The following is a 16,983-nucleotide window of genomic DNA, read 5'->3' as shown; positions in this document are numbered from 1 at the left end:
GAATGCCTTCAGGCTTCCCACTCCCTTAGCAGGGGAGTTCATACTCGACAAGACTCACGGGGGCGGCTGATATTTCCAACCCCATAAGTCTTGTGTGGGTTATAATAGTTGTCCTTCATCATGAGGGGATTTGAGTACTGGAGTAAAGGTATCTTGCTGCAGTTGTACAAAACCTTGGTGTGACCACACCTGGAGTATTGTGTACAGTTTTGGTCTCCTTATCTAAGAAAGGATATACTTGCCCATGGAGGGAATGCAATGCAAGTTCACCAGATTAATCCATGGGGTGGTTGAATACTGAGGGGTGACCTGATGGAGGTTCAAGATTATGAGTGGCATGGACAGGGTGGATAGGGAGCAGCTGTTCTCCTTAGTTGAAGGGTTAGTCATGAAGGGACACAGGTTCAAGATGAGGGGCAGCAGGTTTAAGGGTAATGTGAGAAAAGACATTTTTACCCAGAGGGTGGTGACCGGCTGGAAGGCACTGCCTGAGAGGGTGGTAGAGGAGGGTTGCTTCACATCCTGGATGAGCACTTGGCGCGTCAGAACATTCAAGGCTATAGACAAAGTGCTGGTAAATGGGATTAGGCAGGCAGGTCAGGTGTCTCTCAAGCATCGGTGCAGACTCAATGGGTTGAAGGGCCTCCTCTGCATGGTGTGATTCTGTAATGGCGGGATTGTCTTCGGGAGATTAAATTGAGGAGACTGGGCATGTATTTTCTAGAGCAGTGGTTCCCAGCCTGTTTTTATGTCATGGCATACCTTTATACTATAAAACATTGAGGCACACCTCCCATTTTCCACAACTGAACTGTCCTCTCGCAAAATCATTTATCGCTAAAATCTCCTAAAAACACATCAGTTTACCAACTAATACAATATTCATGCGTTTCAGAAGTTTACATTGAAAGCCTTATCACCAATTGCATGTCAATTTCTTTTGAAAATGTACACAATTAAAGTTTAATTGTTTTCAGTTTTTTAATGTTTGTATTCCTCAATGTGAAAATTCCTAAATGAATGCAATACTGTGTGCAGCATCTTAGCGACATCATTAATGTGACACTTGGGCCTATTTCTGTGAGCAGAGTCTCTTGATCTGGAGAGGAACTGATGACAGGGAATCTCGCAGGCCTTGCTCCACTGACAGGCCCCCTCCTTTTGTTTTTTTCTCCACATAAGCCAGTTTTAAGAATGGCAACTCACACAGGTAGGTTGTGGGAAATGGTAAGAGTACTGCTCTAATAATAATAACAATAATCTTTTATTGTCACAAGTAGGCTTACATTAACACTGCAATGAAGTTACCGTGAAAAGCCCCTAGTCACCACAATCCAACGCCTGTTGGGGTACAGAGAGGGAGAATTCGGAATGTCCAATTCACCTAACAACTGCATATTTCAGTACGTCCTACGGTACCCCATAGTCACTACCTGCCATTTGGAGAAAATACCTATTTATTCCTATTCCTTGTTTCCAACTGCCAACCAAAATTGCCAACCAGTTTTCTATCCAACTGAATACACTACCCCAAGTCCCATGCACTTTAATTTTACACACTAATCACTTATGTGGGACTTTGTCAAAAGCCTTCTGAAAGTCAAAATTTACAGTGCAGAAGGAGGCAATTTGGCCCATCGAGTCTGCACCGGTCCTTAGGAAAGACCAGCCCACTTAAGCCCAGCCCTCCACCCTATCCCCGTAACCCAGCAACCCCACCTAACCTTTTTGGACACTTATTCATTGCCAATCCACCTAACCTGCACATTTTTGGAGTGTGGGAGGAAACGAGAGCACCCAAAGGAAACCCACGCACACACGGGGAGGATGTGCACACTCCGCACAGACAGTGACCCAAGCCGGTAATCGAACCTGGGACCCTGGAGCTGTGAAGCAACTGTGCTATCGTGCTGCCCCCTTCACCCACTGGCTCCCCTTCATCAACTCAATTAGTTACATTCTTGAAGAATTCCAGTAGATTTGTCAGGCATGATTTCCCTATCATAAATCCATGCTGACTTGTCCGATTCTACCACTGTTTTCCAAGTGCTCTGCTCTTAAATCTTTTATAATGGAATCTGGAAATTTCCCCACTACTGATGTCAGGCTGACTGGTTTATGATTCCCTGTTTTCTCTCTAGCTCCATTTTTAAATAATGGGGTTACATTAGCCACCTACAATCTGTAGAACCTATAGGATTTTTTTAATTGACCACCAATGCATCCATTATTTCTAGGGCCACTTCCTTAAGTACTCTGGGATGTAGATTCTCAGGCGCTGGGGATTGATCGGCCTTCAATCCCATAAATTTTCCCAAACTCCATTACCCTACTAATACTGATTTCCTTTAGTTCCTCCCTCACTAAACCCGATGTTCCCCAACATTTATGGTGGCAGCCTACCAGTACCAACTGGAGCATTGGCCGGGAACCCGAGTGGCAAACGCCGATGTCATTACCGGACAACCCGCCATTAGTACCCAGAATAGAGGAGAATGTGATGACATTACATTTCCTGGACACCCTTCCAGTGGCCGCACAAAACATTTGTTTGTGGACTCAACGGGACCCGGTTTTATCAAAAATAAAACACATGGTGCTAACTGGTGAGATGGAAAAAACGGTCCAGGCGGAATTCAATCCTTACCGATGGAGAAGAGAGAATATCACTGTGAAAGACGGAATACTGCTATGGGGGGCTCGAGTAATAGTTCCAAGTCAAGGCCATACTAGCTGAACTACATCATGGGCACCCTGGAATCTCAAAAATGTAGATGCTGGTCAGAAGCTATGTCTGGTGGCCGGGCCTGGACACAAACATAGCGGCATTGGTATGGTGCCAAGAATGGGCAGCACGGTAGTACAAGTGGATAACACTGTGGCTTCACAGCGCCATGGTCCCAGGTTCGATTCCCCACTGGGTTACTGTCTGTGCGGAGTCTGCACATTCTCCCCGTGTCTGCGTGGGTTTCCTCCGGGTGCACCGGTTTCCTCCCACAGTCCAAAGATGTGCAGGTTAGGTGGATTGGCCCTTAGTGTCAAAAAAGGTTAGGAGGGGTTATTGGGTTACGGGGATAGGGTGGAAGTGAGGGCTTCAGTTGGTCAGTGCAACTCGATGGGCTGAATGGCCTCCTTCTGCACTGTATGTTCTATGCCAACAAGGGCAGAAGGTGCCACCGGCAGCCCCACTGCACCCATGGGAATGGCCGGGTAGACCATGGTCACAACATCATGTCGATTTTGAAGGCCCGTTTATGGGTTCAATGTTTTTTGTAATAGTAGACGCTGATTCCAAATGGCTGGATGTCTACAAAATGAACTCTGCATATTCAACACCTACCATCGAAAAACTTTGCACCTCATTTTCAATGCATGGTATTCCAGAGGGATTCGTTTCTGATAATGGATCGGTTTTCACCAGCCAGGACTTCTTCATGAAGTCAAATAGCATTCAGCACATAAGGGCGGCACCATACCACCCGGCATCAAATGGGTTGGCGGAGAGAGCCGTCCAGGCCTTAAAAGGCGGGTTGAAAAAACAGTCAGCAACATCAGTGGACACTAAACTGTTGCGCTGGCTATTTGACTACAGGACAACACCAGAACAGGAACAGCACCGGCGGTGCTACTCATGGGCAGACGACTCCAAACCAGGTTGAGTCTACTATTCCCGAATTTAGGTGGCAGAATAGAGCGACACCAAGAGGCCCAATGCAGGGGCCACGACAACACTCGCCGAGAGAGGCAGTTCAGCACGGGAGAAAAGGTGTGGGTCAGAAATTATGCCATTGGCCCCACATGGGTGGCAGGAACAGTCAAGGCCAGGACAGGACCTGTGTCGTCTAAGATGTGTGTAGGAAAACATGCAATAAAAAAAACACCTGGACCAGTCGCAGGCCTCAGATTAGTTTCCTCCCCCGGAGTTGATGCAGACCAGTACACCGAGGACCGTGGAGAGTCCTCCCCGACAAACTATTCACGCCCCTCCACCACTGGTGAGGATATCGGACTCGGACATGGACACAATGGATGATGCCGCAGCAGTCCCCCTGCCGCTGGAGGAAATGGGCCAACCACCCCTCAGACACTCACATCAGAAAAGACGGGCGCCTAGCCGTTATAGCCCCCCCCTACATCGGAGGCCAAAGTGGAGGATCTGGACCCGGCACAAAACCGAAGTGGGAGACCCATGTGTCATGAGGACCACGGGGGCTCCTCGGACTTTGGGGGGTGGGGGTGGGGTGTAATGACTTAGGCCAGGCCTTTGAGATTGGCCAATTAGAATAAGAGTTCCCTGATTAGTGGCCCAATCAGGGAACACCTTTCTCTGTATATAACAGGGAGTGTCAGATCCTCTGCACTCCTGGTGTAGACAGCAATCTAAATGCACCTGGTTGTTCGGCTGTTGCTTTTATAAATAAAAGGAATTCTGGTGAAGGGACTTCTGTCTCCGTGAATTTATTACAGTATGTTATCGGGGTCCTCCTTTGTGAAGTCAGAACCAAAGTATGTGTTTGGTTGCTCAGCCATTTCTTTGCTCCCTTTATAAATTCCCCTGTTTCTGACTGTAAGGGACATATATTTACCTTCACCATTTTATTTTCTTCACAAACCTGCAGAAACCTTTACAATCAGTTGTCATGTTCCCCACAAGTTTACTCTCATACTTGTTCCCCTTCTTAATAAATCCCTTGGTCCTCCTTTGCTGAAATCTAACCTGCTTCCAATCCTCAGGTCTGCTGTTTCTTCTCGTCAATTTGTCTGCCTCTTCCTTGAGTCTAATGCTATCCCTACTTTCCCTTGGAAGCCATGATTTGGCCACCTTGCCCACTTGACATTTGCACAAATCAGGAATAAACAATTGTTGCAGGTTCACCCGTGGCGCTCCTTGAATGTTTGCCATTGCCTAGCCACAGTCATCCCTTTAATTAACATGGCACATAGAACATACAGTGCAGAAGGAGGCCATTCAGCCCATCGAGTCTGCACCGACCCACTTAAGCCCTCACTTCCACCCCATCCCCGTCACCCAATAACCCCATCTAACCTGTTTGGTCATTAAGGACAAATTTATCATGGTGAATCCACCTAACCTGCACGTCTTTGAACTGTGGGAGGAAACCGGAGCACCCGGATGAAACACAAGCAGACGCGGTGAGAACACGCAGACTGCTCACAGACAGTGACCCAGCGGGGAATTCGACCTGGGACCCTGGCGCTGTGAAGCCACAGTGCTATCCACTTGTGCTACCGAGCTGCCCGCTTGTTTCCCAGTCCATCAAAGCCAATTCATGCCTCATACCATCGTACTTTCCTGTATTTAGATTCAGGACCCTAGTCTCAGAATCAACTATGTCACTCTCCATCTTGAGGAAGAATTCTGTCATATTATAAAAGCAAATTATTGCGGATGCTGGAATCTGAAACCAAAAAAGAAAATGCTGGAAAATCTCAGCAGATCTGGCAGCATCTGTAGGGAGAGCCAAGAGCTAACGTTTCGAGTCCAGATGACCATTTGTTCGATTCCCGGCTTGGGTCACTATCTGTGCGGAGTCTGCACGTTCTCCTCGTATCTGCGTGGGTTTCCTCCGACAAGTCCCAAAAGACATGCTGTTAGGTGAATTGGACATTCTGAATTCTCCCTGTGTACCCGAACAGGCGCTGTGATGTGGTGACTAGGGGCTTTTCACAGTAACTTCATTGCAGTGTTAATGTAAGCCTACTTGTGACAATAAAGATTATTATTATTTCTCATTACACAATACCCAATCTGGGATGGCGTGTTTCCTAGTTGGTTTCTCAATGTATTGGTCCATAAAACCATCTCGTATACACTCCAGGAATTCCACCTCTCTGGTATTATTACTAATTTGACCTGCAAAATCTGTATGCAGCTTAAATTCACCCATAATTACAGATGTTCCTTTATTATATCTGTCTCTAATTTTCTGTTAAATGTTATTTCCAGCATCACCACTACACTTTGGAGGTCGATATACAAACCCCACTAACGTTTTGTTCCCCTTGGTGTGTTGCTCGTTTTTAGCCTTAGTTTAATTGCTCTTATTCTGTCACCTTTGCTCTTGAGTCAGCAGGTATCTTTCTGATACCGCCACGTGGTTCAAGTCCGAGTAATGATTAATAATCCAACACACCGCTTAGTAAGAGTTAAATCAACGCTCATTTATTATATACAGCAATCAATACTTATACATTAATTCTACCTCTAAGCTACTTCCTACAACTAACAGGCCAATACTTAACTTTGGAAATGGCCCACCAGGTCAGGGAAATGAATGGCCTTTCGTATGGGTTCTGAGCCTGCGGGATTCAAAGCTGGTACAGGTCGATAGTCAGGAGTGTCTATCTGGTAGCGATCGTTGGAGTAAGACTTAAGTTTCGTTCGGCTGTTGTTGGCGAGAATGAAGAAGGGTGCAGCCGGGAGGAGAAGAAGGGCCGATTTGAACTTGGCCCCTATTCTTATAGTCCCCAGGAGCTTCCCGCCTCTCGGGGCGGACCTTGTACCTGGTTCCAAGTGATTGGACTTGGTCCCAATCACTTGGTTCGATATTCTCCAATACTGGAGCGATTCCTTGATCGAGGGGTGGTCGTTTACCTCTCTTTGTGTCAGCTCCTGCTGGCGCCGAAAGGTCTGGGTCGGCTTTGTGTGTCTATGTTGTATCAATTGTTCCCGGGGATTGCTACTTTATATGCAGATGGCTGGGGTGTTGTTATGTTGATGGCTGCAGGTATCGGTTTGGTCTGGCTTCTCCAGAGGCGAATACACTGCTTTACCTGCAGCTGTCTGTTTGAGTCCTATTGGCTGATTTTCCCATCAGCCTCTTCCGTTCGCCATTTTAAATCGGGGTTTGGCCATTCTAATCGGGAGTCAGCCATTTTACATGGCTACAGGTGTTTCTCAATTCTACCCAAACAGATTCCACATTGCCAGAGCTAATATCCGTCCTCACTGTTGTGTTAACCAGCACTTCCACTCCACCGTCTTTTCCTTTTTGGCTGTTCTTCGTAAATGCTGGAAACCCCTTGATGTTAAGTTCCCATCCCTGGTCACCCTGCAGCTATGTCTCCATAATCCTGACTATATCATAGATATCCTGTCAGTGTGATTAGGTACCTACTTTATTGCGAATGCCCCTCATATTAAAGCACAAAGCCTTATGGCTTGTCTTTTTTAAATTACTTGTCCCGTTCCCATTGTCTTTCAATGAGGCCCTTTGATTCTGACCCTTGATTTCTCTGCTGATCACTTTTCTTATTCCCCTTTTTGTTTGTTGTCCTTGTCCATGATTCCCCCGCCTCTGACTCCTTGCATAGGGCACCATTCCCCTGCAATTTTAATTTAAACCCTCCCCAGCCACTCTAGTAACGGATCTAGTTTGTACAGGTCCCAATGTCGCATGAATCTGAAACTCTTCCCCTCACACCATCTCTTCAGCTGGCGCCGCGAAGCAACAATGCTAACCACTGTGCTACAGTGCAGCGGCAGCTGGGGACACTGTGGAACATCAGTGAAGCGGAGAGTATCAAAGACTCAAGGCATGTACTCCAACGATTACCTTCTTCCCTTCTCAGCAAACTCCCTCAGTCACCAAACTCCAATTTAAGCCTTGGAGAACGCTTACCCGGAGATCAGAGGCTGAATGCCCTTGACTGCTGAAGTGTTCCCCGACTGGAAGGGAACATTCCTGCCTGGTGATTGTTGCGCGATGTCCGTTCATTCGTTGTCGCAGTGTCTGCATGGTCTCGCCAATGTACCACGCTTCAGGACATCCTTTCCTGCAGCGTATGAGGTAGACAACGTTGGCCGAGTCGCACGAGTATGTACCGCGTACCTGGTGGGTGGTATTCTCATGTGTAATAGTGGTATCCATGTCGATGATCTGGCACGTCTTGCAGAGATTGCCATGGCAGGGTTGTGTGGTGTCGGGGAACACTTCAGCAGTCAAGGGCATTCAGCCTCTGATCTCCGGGTAAGCGTTCTCCAAGGCGGCCTTCAGGACGCGCGACAACGCAGAATCGCCGAGCAGAAACTTATAGCCAAGTTCCGCACACATGAGTGCGGCCTCAACCGGGACCTGGGATTCATGTCGCATTACATTCATCCCCTACCATCTGGCCTGCAAAATCCTACCAACTGTCCTGGCTTGATACAATTCACACCTCTTTAACCTGGGGTTACCCCATCTCTGGATCTGTAAAGATTTAATCACCTGCTAATGGTCGCATTCCAAGCATTGTTTGGCATCTTTGAATTTGTCTATATATGTGTTTCTGGAACATATCTCTTCATTCACCTGAGGAAGGAGCAGCGCTCCGAAAGCTAGTGACATCGAAACAAACCTGTTGGACTTTTACCTGGTGTTGTAAGACTTCGTACCATAGTGGAAGGGACAGGCAGTTTGATATGATATGCCAGTCTTTGGGATATCCAGCCTACATACCTAGCATCACACTGATACTGAAATTCATGTAGCACATTACTCATTTGTGTGATAGACAGTACGTCCTTTTAGCATGACGGCAGCATCATGTTCGTGGTGACCATTCCAGGACTTGTTGGCCAAGGAAGGTGCGTTCATAACACAGTCGAACAGGTTAAATATCCTCCCAACATATACCACTGGCAGGCAGTAAGGGTGGGAGAGATTCCAGCTGCTCGGTAATATGTCGACAAGAAATTCAGTCAGACAGAGTAACCACACTTAAGTTAGCAGAGAGTTGAACTCACAGAGAACTGTGCTATTAGTTCAGTAAACCTGATTGAACTAACTTCAAGGTCTGGAGTATCTTTCTGATCCAAGCTGCATCCAATTGCAGCCAGTGTTAGACCAGTGTACCTAACACGACACGATACCAGGAGACTACTAATTTAAGGTGGCTTACCTCAGTCTGTTCCGTGACGACCAGCAAATGTATCCCGGCACCATGGAGAAGATTCAGGCTCCTCACCAGCTCAGGACCTCCGGCAATCTCAGTGCCAACTGGCGGATATTCAAGCAAAAGTTTCTGCTGTACATCGAAGCCTCAGACCTCGATGGTGCGTCTGATGCAAGAAAGATCGCGCTTCTCCTCTCAACAGCGGGTGATCAAGCCATCGAACTCTTCAACTCGTTTAACTTCACCGAAGGCCAGGACAAGACAAAGTTTCAGACCATCCTGGACAAGTTCGATAGTCACTGTGAAGTGGACACCAATGAAATCTTCGAGTGCTACATATTCCAAAAACGTCTTCAAGGGAAATATGAATCTTTTAATGCCTTCTTAACTAGCCTCCGCCTGCTAGCACTGTCCTGCAACTGGTGACATTGCTGACTCCATGATCAGAGACCAAATCGTGTTTGGAGTTCACTCTGATCCTCTGAAAGACGCTCTTAAAAATCAAGCATTTGACCCTGCCAGTCGCGATTGAAACATGTACAGTGCATGAGCACGAAAATCGGTATTCCCAATACAAATCGGCTGAAAATGAGAAACTTGCCTCCCACAAGGCAGTGAGTGTGCAGGCCATCTCCCGGATGCAGCGCCTCAGTATTGAAGACAGCGGCCATTTTGCACGCTTTTTCCGGAGCCCCACGCATGTGCGATGAGAACGGGATAACGAAGCGGCCAACACCCACACTGCACAGGTGCAGACGTCTGCCGACCGCACTGCGCATGTGAGATGACGTACACCGTGTCACGACGCCGACATCATGACGTGCCCTAACTGTGGCAACACCCACTTAAAGGGACACTGCCCTGCAAGAGGCAGGCAATGTTTAAACTGCAGGAAGCCTGGACACCATGCAGCCTTGAGCAGGTCTGCACCACCAGTCAGGGGCCAGCACTCCCCATTCTGACGACGGCGCGTCCAGATTGTGCAACTGTGATATGGTACGAATTAAGTAATGGCATGATGAGAAAACTGGTCAATGGGAAGACTGGTCAAATGGTTTGATACAATACCAGAAAGACTGAAACTACTCATTCCAGCTCCCCAGGCCCAGGTAAAGAATGCTGCCCTAACCATTTTCAGACTAGTATGGCCGTAGGCCAACTCTGCATAACTTGAAGTCTGAAAAGATCAGCGAAGGTCGAGCCATTCCAAAACACCGGACCTCGGCAACTCCTGATAAAACTAACTCGTCATAACCCAGGGCCGTAGGAATTTAAAACAAAGACAAGTTCAGGAAGAAACAAGTCTATTCTAACCTTTCAATGTTCCCTCCGAGGACTAAATAATGGTATGAGTGATATGACCAAACATGGTCTGGTCTTTGCTTCCGTTTGTATTTCCGATCAAACTCCTGACCATCCTGTTGTCACATAATCTTGATAAAGATAATGTATAAATATTGAGCTAATTCTTCGCGAAAGTGCGGAACTTGTGAAAGACTCAGCAGTTTTGTTGATTGCTCTCTGACTTCAAGTTTCAGCCATTACTGCAAGCAGTTGTTTTCAAAAATAAAGCGTGTTATTCTGTCTTAACGAGTGTGTTGAATTTTTCTACCACAGAAGCGGGAAAATATTGACTTTGACACAACGACGATTACAGGATTCTGATCCTGGCAGTACAACCGACGACGGCGCGACCAGAATGTGCAACGATGATTACAGGATTCTGATCCTGGCAATACAACGGATCCAAAGGACGAGTGCCTGGAGTTCGCCTACCGAGTGGGCATCATTACTACACGTGAACATGCCACACCTAACTCATCTCGCATTCAGTCCATCCTCGCTGTGGATTCAGATTACAAATGGTGTGTGGTGATGCAGGTCAACCACTGCTCCATCCAGTTTAAGCTGGACACAGGTGCTTCTGCCAACCTCCTCTCACAGGCAGACTTCAAATGCATCAAGAAGCCCGCCAAAGTCCTTCCAGCAGCCTGCCAGCTCCTGAACTATAACGGTAATGCCATCACGGCACTGGGGTCCTGCCATCTATTTGTCTCCCATGCACGGCTAAGGTTTGAAATTGTGAAGCCGGACAGGGCATCCCTACTGGGCGTGCATGCCTGCAAAAAGCTAAACCTGGTGCAGCGGGTTTATTCAACAACATCCTCCAACGTGGATCTTCATGCTGGCATTGACGACATCCTCGCTCAGTATCCAGATGTGTTTGATGGGATGGGCACTTTGCCGCCATATCGGTACAAGATCCTATTGCGACCTGATGTCCATGCACCACGCCGGGCCCCGGCCCCGCTGAAGGAATAGCTCAAGGAGCTGCAGCAGCAGGGGATCATTTCCAGGCTAACCAAATCGTCTGACTGGGCCAGCTTCATGGTGGTGGTTAAAAAACCCTCTGGAGACCTGCGCATCTGCATTGATCCAAGGATCTTAACCAGAATATAATGCGGGAACACTACCCCATCCCGAAGCGGGAGGAATTCACCAGTGAGCTGGCACATGCACGGGTTTTTCACGAAGTTAGATGCGCCACATGGATTCTGGCATATCCAGGTGGATGAGTCCAGCAGAAGGCTCTGCACCTTCAACACACCGTTTGGCAGGTACTGCTATAACCGTATGCCGTTCGGCATTGGAGATATTTCATTGCATCATGGAGCAGATGATGGAGAGCATCGAAGGGGTGCATGTGTATGTGGACGACGTCATCATATGGTCCACGATCCCCGAGGAGCACGTTTCCCGTCCCCAGCAGGTATTCCGCCGTGTCCACGCCAATGGCCTGAAGCTGAACAGGGTCAAATGCTGATTTGGCATGACGACACTCAAGTTCCTAGGAGATCGACTTCCGGTTGCGGCTCTGCCTAGGTAGGTTGCACGTTCGGCAGCTCCCACCAAGAACGGACTTTTGGGCCCTTTTGAGGAGCCCCAGCGGCACCTGTACGATGGTTCCCTGTGTGGGAAGGTGATAGTAAGGTTCCCCCAGCACTGTATGGAGTGGACCAGGAGTGGAGCGACCAAAAAAGTGGTTTTGGGCAGCGAAGAGAGCAGGGGGGAAAAGCAAGATGGCGGCGGGAGGAGATCAAGCAGCGTGGGCGCAGTGGTGGTGGAAGCAGCAAGAGTTCCTTAAAAACTGCTTTGCGGAGCTGAGAGCAGAAATGCCGGCACCAATGAAGGCGTCGATCGAAAAGCTGGTGGAGACCCAGAAGGCCCAAGGGGCGGCGATTCGAGAGGTACGGCAAAATGCCTCAGAGAACGAGGACGAGATTTTGGACCTGGCAGTGAAGGTGGAGGCGCACGAGGCGCTACACAAGAAGTGGCAGGAGAAGTTTGAGAACCTGGAGAACAGGTCGAGGAGGAAGAATCTTCGGATTCTGGGTCTCCCTGAAGGAGTGGAGGGGTCCGACGCTGGGGCATATGTAGTTACAATGCTCAACACGCTGAAGGGCGCGGGAGTTTTCCCAAGGCCCCTGGAGCTGGATGGAGCTCATCGAGTCCTGGCAAGGAGACCTGAAGCCAACGAGCCATCAAGGGCTGTAGTGGTGAAGTTCCACCGCTTTATGGACAGAGAGTGCATCCTGAGATGGGCGAAGAATAACATAGCAGCAGATGGGAGAATACGGAGATCCGTGTCTACCAGGATTGAAGTGCGGAGGTGGCCAAGAAGAGGGCTGGTTTTAATCGGGCCAAGGCGGTTTTCCATCGGAAGGGGGTGAAGTTTGGAATGTTGCAGCCAGCTCGATTGTGGGTCACGTTTCAGGACCGTCACCGCTATTTTGAGACGCCAGATGAGGCGTGGACCTTTATTCAGCCGGAAAAGCTGGACTCCAACTGAGGGTTTGTTGTTGGGGGTGGGGGGGGGGGGGGTGTTTACTGTATTTTGGGGGTGTTCTTCTTCTGATTTTGGGTTGGGAAGAGGGGAAATGGGAAGGGGTGAGTGGATATGATGTGGGGGCTGTGTGAGAGTGTGGGCGCCGGTACTGTAGGGGCAGGTCCCCGCTGATGAAGGGGGGATTGGAAGCCCGGGGTTGGGGAGCTGGGGCGAGGTCGCAGAAAAGGAGATGTGCCATAGGGGGCGGGGCCGGCTCGGATGGAAAGTGCGGGCTTTTTCCCACGCTGAGGAGGGGCGGGGCCTGGTGGGAAGGGTGGTGCTGGAGGAGAGCGCACATTGATCGACAGGGGGGGATTCACATACTGGGGGGTCGTTGGAATAGCGGGAGTGGCCGGGGTCAGCAGGAGTCAGCTGACTTACGGGAGTGTAATGGCAAAATGGCAGGACGGCGATCTGGCTGGGGGGTGGGGGGGGTGGGGGGGTGAGAACTGGGTTGCTGCTGTATTGGTCAGAGGGGAGCTGGAGGTAGAAGAGGGAGTCGGGGCGGGGATCCGTCACCTGGGGGACTGGAGGGTGCGGGAGGCCTAAAATAGGGGACGGCTAGTCGGTGGGGGGTGGGGGGGCGAGTAGCCCCTGATCCGGCCGATATCGTGGAATGTGGGGGACCTGAATGGGCCGGTCAAGAGGGCCCGGGTGTTCGCGCACTTAAAGGGACTGAAGGCAGACGTGGTCATGCTCCAGGAGACAGACTTGAAGGTGGCAGATCAGGTCAGGCTGAGAAAGGGATGGGTAGGGCAGGTCTTTCACTCGGGGCTGGATGCGAAGAACAGAGGGGTTGCGATACTTGTGGGGAAGCCTGTGTCATTTGAGGCGATGAATATTGTGGCGGATAATGGAGGTCGATACGTGATGGTGAGTGGTAGGTTGCAGGGGATGCGGGTGGTACTGGTGAACATATATGCCCCGAATTGGGATGATGCCGGATTTATGAAACGTATGTTGGGTCGGATTCTGGATCTGGAGGCAGGGAGCTTTGATAATGGACCCAGCACTGGACCGTTCCAGGTCCAGGACGGGTAAGAGGCGGGCTGCGGCCAAGGTGCTCAGGGGGTTTATGGACCAGATGGGGGGAGTGGATCCATGGAGGTTTGCCAGGCAGGTAGCCAGAGAATTTTATTTTTTCTCCCACGTCCATAAAGCCTATTCCCGGATAGATTTCTTTAAAATGAGTAGGGCACCGATCCCGAAAGTGGAGGGAACGGAATATTCGGCTATAGCCATCTCGGATCACGCCCCGCATTGGTTGGAGCTGGAGTTGGGGGAGGAGAGGGACCAGCGCCCATTGTGGCACTTCGATGTGGGACTGTTGGCAGATGAGGAGGTGTGCAGGCGGATCCGGGGGTGTATTCAAAGATACATGGAGGCCATCGACAATGGGGAGGTGCAGGTAGGGGTAGACTGGGAGGCTCTGAAGGCGGTGGTTAGGGGAGAGCTAATTTCCATTAGGGCCCATAGGGAGAAGAGAGAGAGGAGGGAGAGGGAGAGATTGGTGGGGGAGATTTTAAGGGTGGACAGGAGCTATGCAGAGACCCCCGAGGAGGGGCTGCTTCGGGAGCGACGAAACCTCCAAATGGAATTTGGTCTATTGACCACGGGAAAAGCAGAGGCGCAGTGGAGGAAAATGCAGGGGGCGGTATATGAGTATGGGGAGAAGGCGAGCCGGATGCTGGCACATCAGCTTCGTAAGAGGGAGGCAGCGAGGGAGATTGGTGGAATTAGAGATAGAGGAGGGAATACGGTGCGGAGTTCGGTGAGAATAAACAAGGTATTTTGAGACTTCTATGGGGATCTGTACAGGTCTGAGGGGATGTGGCGATTCTTGGACCAACTGAGGTTCCCGAGGGTGGGGGAGGAGCAGGTGGCTGGTTTGGGGGCGCCAATTGGGCTGGAGGAGCTGGTTAAAGGATTGGGGAGCATGCAGGCGGGAAAGGCCCCGGGACTGGACGGGTTCCCGGTTGAATTCTACAGAAAGTATGTGGACCTGCTGGGCCCGTTGCTGGTGAGAACTTTTAATGAGGCATGGGAGGAGGGGATCCTGCCCCCGACAATGTCCCGGGCGCTGATCTCGTTGATTTTGAAGCGGGATAAGGATCCATTGCAATGTGGATCGTATAGGCCGATTTTGCTCCTCAATGTAGAATCTAAGTTGTTGGCGAAGGTGTTGGCTACGGGAATTGAGGACTGTGTCCCGGGGGTGATCCATGAGGACCAGACGGGGTTTGTGAAGGGCAGGCAGTTAAACACGAATGTGCGGAGGCTCTTAAATGGGATCATGATGCCCTCGGTGGAGGGGGAAGTGGAGGTAGTGGCGGCTATGGACACGGAGAAGGCCTTTGATCAGGTGGAGTGGGAGTATCTCTGGGAAGTGCTTGGGAGGTTTGGGTTTGGGGAAGGGTTCATAAGATGGGTCAGGCTGTTATATAGGGCCCCAATGGCTATGGACCGGCGGAGGTCGGAGTACTTTAGGTTGTACCGCGGGACGAGGCAGGGGTGTCCCTTATCCCCCTTGTTGTTTGCACTGGCAATTGAGCCGCTGGCCATGGCACTGAGGGAGTCTAGGAATTGGAGGGGATTGGTCCGGGGGGGGGCGATGAGGAACACCGGGTGTCATTATATGCTGATGATCTGTTGTTATATGTTGCAGACCCAGTGGAGGAGATGGCGGAGATTATGCGATGACGCCTCATCCTGGGCACTGGTTGCCTACGCATCAAGGGCAATGACGCCCACCGAACAAAGGTATGCACAAATCGAGAAGGAATGCCCGGGCCTTCTCACTGGCATTCTCAGGTTTCACGACTATGTCTACGGCCTGCCGTCATTCACAGTAGAGACGGATCACAGGCCCCTGGTCCACATTATCCGCAAGGATCTTAATGACATGACACCTCGGTTGCAGCGCATCCTCATCAAACTCAGAAGGTACGACTTTGACCTGGTCTACACGCCTGGCAAGGAGCTGATCATTGCCGACACACTGTCCCGCTCCATCACCGTGCCTAGTGAACCACTGAACGTCATCCGGCAAATTGAGTCACAGGTTGAGTCACAGGTGCAGCTGTGTGCTAGCACCCTCCCGGCATCTGATGAGAAGGTGATTTGTATCCGTGAGGAGACAGCCAAAGACACCCTCTTGCAGCGTGTTATGCAGCACCTAGCCAATGGCTGGCAAAAAGGGCAGTGCCCTCAATTTTTCAATGTAAAGGACGACCTAACAGTGGTTGATGGTATCCTCCTCAAACTGGACCGGATTGTAATTCCACAGAGTCTCCAGTGCTTGGTGCTCCGTCAAATCCATAAGGACCACCTGGGTGTGGAAAAGTGCAGACGCAGAGCCAGGCAGGCTGCCTACTGGCCCGGGATCAGCCGGGACATCGCGAACATGGTCCTTAACTGTGCGACTTGTCAACGCTTCCAGCCAGCACAGAGTAAGGAGACACTTCAGCAGCATGAAATCGAAACCTCTCCGTGGTCCAAGGTTGGCATCGATCTCTTTCATGCAAATGGTCATGATTACATGTTAATCATTGATTACTTTTCCAATTACCCTGAAGTCGTGAAGCTCTCAGACCTCACATCTCGGACCGTCGTCAAGGCCTGTAAGGAGACGTTCTCCAGGCATGGTATCCCACTCACTGTCATAAGTGACAATGGCCCGTGCTTCAGCAGCCATGAATGGTCTCTGTTTGCCCAGTCGTATCGGTTTAAACACGTCACTTCCAGCCCACACTATCCGCAGTCATACGGAAAAGTTCAGAAAGGGGTGCACATAGTGAAGCAGCTCATCTGCAAGGCCTCGGATTCTGTGTCTGACATTCACCTTGCGCTGCTTGCGTACAGGGTGACCCCACTGTCCACTGGCATGTCGCCGGCTCAACTCCTGATGAACAGGGACCTGCGAACGACACTTCCAGCCATACACGTGCCCAACCTGGATCACCTCCCGGTGCTGCAGAAGGTGCAGCAACTCCGAGATCGGTAAAAACAGGGCTATGATTCTCATGCCACCAATTTGCCCGTGTTATCCCTGTCAGATACTGTTCCAGTCAAGATCCCTGATGGAGGCTGGTCAGCTCCAGCTGCCCCCCGCTCGTATGTTGTGCGTCTGGCTGATGGATCTGTTGTGCGATGCAACAGACGGGCACTGTGCAAAGTTGCCTGGCTGCAACCACATTCTT

At 50.2% G+C, this 16,983-nt stretch overlaps 1 long non-coding RNA gene across 1 annotated transcript in view; it reads right to left on the bottom strand.

Moving 5' to 3' along the window:
* Positions 1-16,983, bottom strand: part of LOC140392396 (uncharacterized) — a 57,184-nt gene that overhangs the window by 23,726 nt on the left and 16,475 nt on the right. The gene's annotated exons all lie outside the window — the stretch shown is intronic.

The sequence above is a fragment of the Scyliorhinus torazame genome, chromosome 16, assembly GCF_047496885.1.
Source record: "Scyliorhinus torazame isolate Kashiwa2021f chromosome 16, sScyTor2.1, whole genome shotgun sequence".
Classification (NCBI taxonomy): Eukaryota; Metazoa; Chordata; class Chondrichthyes; order Carcharhiniformes; family Scyliorhinidae; genus Scyliorhinus; species Scyliorhinus torazame.
The sequence above is the reverse complement of the archived record's forward strand: the minus strand, read 5'-3'. Positions and strand labels throughout refer to the sequence as shown.